At 35.7% G+C, this 6,693-nt stretch overlaps 1 pseudogene; it reads left to right on the forward strand.

Annotated features, from left to right (window-relative positions):
* Positions 1–2,133, forward strand: part of LOC105538737 — a 157,420-nt pseudogene extending 155,287 nt beyond the window's left edge.
* The last annotated feature ends 4,560 nt before the right edge of the window (positions 2,134–6,693 follow it).

A 6,693-nucleotide genomic window follows, 5' to 3' on the forward strand; every position in this document is an offset into this window, starting at 1 on the left:
TGGTTGAGGCGATAGTGAGCCGAGATGTTGTCACTGCACTCCAGCCTGGGCAACAGAGTGAGATCACACCTTGAAACAAATAAAAATAAATTAAAAATAAATAAATAAATAAATAAATACTGTCTCTACTAAAGTAGTATAAGTTGCAAAGTCAACATAATTTCTCTGAGAGATATTTCTAACCATATTCAAGTTACACAGACATACTGTAGGTAATCAAACTTGAATAAGGAATAGGAATTCTCTAACTTCTTTCTGACAAGACTTGATATAAACCTCTGTAACTAAAACAGTTAAATAGCATTGCAAACTGATCAGTAAGGAGAAAAACAAACAAATAAACAAACAAACAAACAAAAACAAAAACAAAAAAACCTAGGTTGAATTTGTGTCTACACAGGTTTGCAGCCTTGGAGCCACAGATAATATCATAGAACCTAGGTGTGTAGTAGGCTATACCATCTAGGTTTGTGTAAGTATACTCTAAGAAGTTCACACCATGATGAAATCACCTAATGATGCATTTCTCAGAATGTTATTCTCAGATGCATAACTATTTGAAATTGTCCAAGTGAGTAGGTCTTAATTGTTCTCACACACACACACAAACAAGGGGGTGCATAAATACATGAGATGATGTATAGGTTAGTTAGCTTGATTGAAGGAATCATCTAACAATATATACATCTATTGAAACATCATATTAAACCCATTAACTATGTACAATATTTATGTGTTAACTATACCTCAAAAGCTTGGGAGAAAACAGTAAATATAATTATTGTTGACTTGGAGGAGGAGGCAGTGGCCATTTGGCTCTGGTGGTGTCTCTGAGCATGGAACTTAAATCTCTGAGATTCTGAGGTATCTAAGGTCACTGAAGTCAATTCTTCAAGAGATAGAAAAACTATAAACTGGTTTTAGCTGCTGCTACAAGAAAGCACTTTGAGAAACATCACTGGGGTAATACTCAAAGGAACTACCAGGAGAAAGAAATTCTATAGAAAGCCACAGGGAATAAACAGGAAGAAGCAAATGCCTCCTCCTTTTCCCAAAACTGCAGTATCCCTCCATTGCTGCCTCTTGGCAAATTCTAATATAGAACCAACTGACAAAGCAGAAATGTGGTTTACAGACACCCATTTAGCTGGGTTTGAAGCTGAGATGTAGTTACTGACACAGTGGGTTTAAGAGCAAGTTAAAGTGAGCTGAAGAGAGAATTCATTAATTGGAAGATGGGACAGAAAAAAATATCTATACTGAAGCTGTAGAGTAAAAGGGAGAGATAATACAAACACAAATTCAAAGATCTAACATACATTTAACTGGAATTCCCAAAAGAAAAGAGAAAGAGAACAATATTTTGAAATATTGAAAAATTAAAATATTGAAGCAATATTTTTAGAAATGATGACTAAAAACTTTCCAAAATTGACAAAGGACATCAAGACATAGATTCAAGAAGTGCTACAAACCTAAGCCTGGTAAACATTATGAAAAACACACCTATGAACATCATAGTGAAACTGAAAATCAAAGACAAAGACAAAAGTCTGTGGGGTGAGTGGATTATCTGCTTCCAGAGTCAAGATTTTCCAGCTTGGGTAGCCAGGTGGCATGGCCCAGTGTCCACCTGCATCTGCTTTCTGTGTCAGTCCTCTGCCCCGCCAAGGTCATAGAGCTGGTTGGTGTGGGTAGTGGGATGCTCCAAGGACCCACATGCCAGCCACACCATAGTCCACCTCACTACTCTCCTCTGCAAGGCCTACCATGGGGGTCACTTAACCATCTGCCTTGCCCTGGGCAGCTGTGCCAACCGGCCCTTTTACACCATTGTGGCTGGTCACAGCAAGTGTCCCAGAGATGGTCTTTTGGTAGAGCAGCTGGGCTCCTATGATTCATTTCCCAACAGTCATGGGGAAAATCTTGTTGCCCTCAACCTTGACAGGATCCAGCATTGGATTGGCTGTGCAACCCACCTCTCTTAAATCTATGCAAAAGCTTCTGGGTCTTGCTGGCTTTTTCCCTCTGCATCCTAAGATTATCACAAATGCTGAGAGACTGTGAAGGAAATGGGCACGTGAAGTCCTCTTAGTGTCTCAGAAAACAGATGCAGAAGCTACAGAAACATAAGTGAGCTAACTTCAGTGAGCATAGAGTGGGAACAAGGTCAAGGTCCTCTTAAAACACTGTGCAGAGATTTTAGTTTTGTTAGACTTGGGGGTGAATAAATGGAGTGTCCTGAGTCACCCTTGTTCTTCTGGTCTGGCCTGAGCAGGGCCCAGGGAGAGATCTGTTCTTGTGGGACACAGAGCTGGGGCTGATGTTGTTGATGACTTTAAGTTGAAGCCAGTGCTCGTTTACCATCCTGAAAACCCTAGGGTCTTTCAGAGTGATGCTAAACTACTCTGCCTGTGCTCTATAAATGGAACAACAAAGCCTGGATGATGGTACGTCTGTTTATAGCATAGTCTACTAGATATTTTCAGCCCACTGTTTAGACCTAATGCTCAGAAACAAACAAACAAAAAAAAGTACTTTCAAAATATTACTACTCATTGACAAAGCATGTGGTCGTCCAAGAGCTCTGCTTGAGATGTACAAGGAGGCTGATGTTATATTCATACCTGCTATCCAGCACCTATTCTGCAGCTCATGGATCAAGGAATCATTTTGACTTTCACATCTAATTATTTAAAAAATACATTTTGTAAGGTTAGAGCTGTCATAGATAGTGATTCATCTGATGGATCTGGGCAAAGTAAATTGAATACCTTCTGGAAAGGATTCACCATTTTAGATACCATTAAGAACATCTATGATGTTTTTAGAAGGGACATTTTACCTGTGTTTTGGAAGATGAACATGTGTTAATTTAATGAAGAAGATTAAAGATGGAGTGGCAAAGATTCCAGACAGAGGAAAAAGAATAACTAAGGGCTTACATTAATTGAGCACTTACTATGTACCAAGAACAGTGCTAAGTGACATATGGCACATATGGCACATTTTATTTTATTTTTTTATTTTTTATTTATTTGTTTTTGAGACGGAGTCTCACTTTGTTGCCCAGGCTGGAGTGCAGTGGTGTGATCTGGACTCACTGCAACATCCACCTCCTGGGTTCAAGCCTTTCTCCTGCCTCAGCCTCCTGAGTAGCTGGGACTACAGGTGTGTGCCACCATACCAGCTAATTTTTGTACTTTTTAATAGAGACGAGGTTTCACCATGTTGGCCAGGTTTGCCTTGAACTCCTGACCTCAGGTGATCCACCTGCCTCAGCCTCCCAGAGGGCTGGGATTACAGGCATGAGCCACTGCGCCCCGCCTAGCCACTGATTTTGGATACGATGTTTCTAAAGTTCATCAAACAATAGATAAGAACAACACAGAATTTTTTTAAGTGACTAATTCAAAGGGATTTGCTTTAACTGATATTAAAACATACTTATTAAGCACCAAAGACTAAAACAATATTATGTCATCGAGTAGAATCTACCGATAGGTGGATGGAATAGGACAGCCATAAATTAGGTATTTTCATGTACAGATGCAAAAATTTAATATTTAAGCAAAAAAATCAGAAGCCTGTAGGGGGAGATAAATTATTTAACAAATTATACTGGAAAAATTGGCTATTTGTGAAAAATGTCAATATGGATTCTCAACATAATAATGAATTCCAGTATACCAGAGTTAAATGTAAAACATAATCAAACCACAAAAAAACTAGATTATATACTGATTTAAACAGCACATATACTAAAATTGAAACACTATGAATATTTGATGGGCAAATAGTTTAATCATTCTTCTGAAAATCAAAACAAAATACTTTTAAAAGAGTATATATAAATAAATAATGATTGTCTTACAGTACATAAAATCAATGGAAAAAATGAAAGTAGCAAAGGCCAATGAATTTCCCTGAATAAAAATTTAAACTGTTATGTGTTAAAGAAATTATAAATAAAAGTGAAATTGGAAACATTTACAAAAATTAATTTGATCAGAATTTAATGTCCTCAATATATAAAGATGATGTAAGAAGTGATAAGACACACTTTTACACTCCAGTAGAAAAGTAGGTAAAGAAAATGAATAGATAATTCTTAGAAGGAATTTTTAAAAAACTGTAACAAAGGAATATTGAAATACCATTCTCTAAATATCAAATTGTCAAGATTTATGAAAGTAATGTTGGTGAGGAGGTACTGAAGCAAGCACTCTCATAGGCCAGTAGTAAGGTTTTAAATTAATGCAATCTTTTTAGAAAGTAATAAGATAATATGCATTAAGAGTGGAAAGATTCTAAGGTAGAGTGAGTTAGAAAAAACAGAACGGGGCGGAAAAAGCCTTTTGGTTTATAAGCCATTTGGAAAATTCTATTCATGAATACTAATTAAGGTAATAGCAAATTACATATATAATAAAAATTAAATATGAATAACAGAATAAAACTGCATATATATTATGGTTACAAATTTATTAATATGCACAAAATATACAAAAAATAATATGCCAAAATATTAGCAGTAGTTAGCCCTAGGTGATGTGATTAAGAGTAATTTACTTTTCCATTCTTTATATTTCTTACTATTTCCAGCTTTATTTGCCACGCTTCTGTAATCAGGAAAAATTACTTCATAAAATAGCAAAACCAAAGTCGTGTTAAAATAAACCTGATCATTGCTCACTTGTGAGAGTCTGGCACGTGTCATGTCGTCTTATTCATCTTGTGGGTCTTATTTATATAGAAAAGGACTGAATCTATGCCTATGCCTTGAAAAGCATCGAGCATATAATAAGATATTCATGCATATTAAATAATTATTTAAAGTGAGAGATTATAACCAACAGGTGAGAACCTGAATTTATTGATTCAAAAGCAGAAATAATTATGAAGTTTTAAATGTCTCTCAATTTTGTAGATATGTTTATTGTAGTATGGTAAATTTCTCAATTCCATCATGTGCCACATAACTTTTTGGTCATGATAGACCGTATATACCAAGGTGGACCCATAAGATCATAACGGAGCTGAAAAATTTCTATCACCTAGTGACATCATAGCCATTTTTAGGTTGTGGTACCATGCATTACTCATGTTTGTGGTGATGCTGATGTAAACAAACCTACCGCAATGCTAGTCACGTAAAAGTATAGCACATACAATTATGTACAATACATAATACTTGATGATGAAAACAAAGGGCCATGCTATTGGTTTATGTATTTACTACACTATGCTTTTAATCATTATTTTGGAGTGCACTCCTACATAGTAAAAAAGAAAAGTTAACTATAAAACAGCCTCAGGCAGGTCCTTCAGGAGATAGTCCAGTAGAAGGCATTGTTATAGGAGATTCATAGATGACAGCTCCATGCATATTATTGCTCCTGAAGACCTCCCAGCGGGACAAGATTGGAGACGGAAGACAGTGATCTTGTTGATTCTCACTCTATGCAGACCCAGGTTAATGTGTGCACTTGTGTTTTATGTTGTTTTTAACAAAAAGGTTAAAAAAATTAAAAATTGAAAAAAGCTTATAAAATTAGATTATGAAGAAATAAAATATTTTTTACAGCTGAAAATGTGTTTATGTTTTAAGCTAAGTGTTATTAGAAAAGAGTCAAAAAGTTAAAAAAAAAGTTCATGAAGTAAAAGTTACAGTAAGCCAAGGTTAATTTATTATTGAAGAAAGAAACATATTTTATAAATTTAGTATAGCCAAAACGCAGTTTTTATAAAGTCTACAGTAGTGTACAGTAATGTGCTAGGCCTACACTTCCGTTCACCACTCACTAAGTGACTCACCCAGAGCAACTTCCAGTCTTGAAAGTTCCATTCATGGTAAGTGGCCTATACAGGTATACATTTTTTAAAAATCTTTTATACTGTATTTTTGTTGTCACAGGATGAGATAGGAGGTCACCACAAGATACAGGTCACAGAGACCATGCTGATAAAACAGGGTGCAGTAAAGAAGCTGGCCAGAACCCAACAAAAACAAGATGGCAATGAAAGTGACCTCTGACTGTCTTCACTGCTCATTATATGCTAATTATAATGTATTAGCATGCTAAAAGACACTCCCACCAGCCCCTTGACAGTTTACAAATGCCATGGGAAATTTTCAGAAGTTACCCTATACAGTCTAAAAAGGTGAGGAATCCTCAGTTTCTAGAAATTCCCCTCCCTTTCTCAGAAAACTCATGAATAATCCACCCCTTATTTAGCATATAACCAAGAAATAACTATAAGTACACTCAGTAGAGCAGCCCATGCTGCTGTTCTATGGAGTAGTCATTCTTTCATTCCTTTACTTCCCTAACAAACTTGCTTTCACTTTACAGACTTGCCCAAATTCCATATTGAGTAAGGTCCATGAACCCTCTCTTGGGGTCTGAATCAGGACCCCTTTCCAGTAGCAGTGAGTTCCCCTAATTCCATGTGTTTTTATTTGCAATACAGTTGTATTAGTAATACAATTATTTTTCTTACATTTAATATATAGTGTTTATATTTTAAAAATGAATATGCAGTAAATGAGCACACAAAACAAATCCATTAAATGTGTATTTTTCACTTCTCTAATAGTTTCTTCTCGAAAATGCAAGATAATTAGATCCAATTGTGCAGAGGGTAATTCATACCTAGTAAAATATAACAAAGTGTACATTTTTGTTTTCT

This window comes from Mandrillus leucophaeus, unplaced genomic scaffold (genome assembly GCF_000951045.1).
Source record: "Mandrillus leucophaeus isolate KB7577 unplaced genomic scaffold, Mleu.le_1.0 Scaffold198, whole genome shotgun sequence".
Lineage (NCBI taxonomy): Eukaryota > Metazoa > Chordata > Mammalia > Primates > Cercopithecidae > Mandrillus > Mandrillus leucophaeus.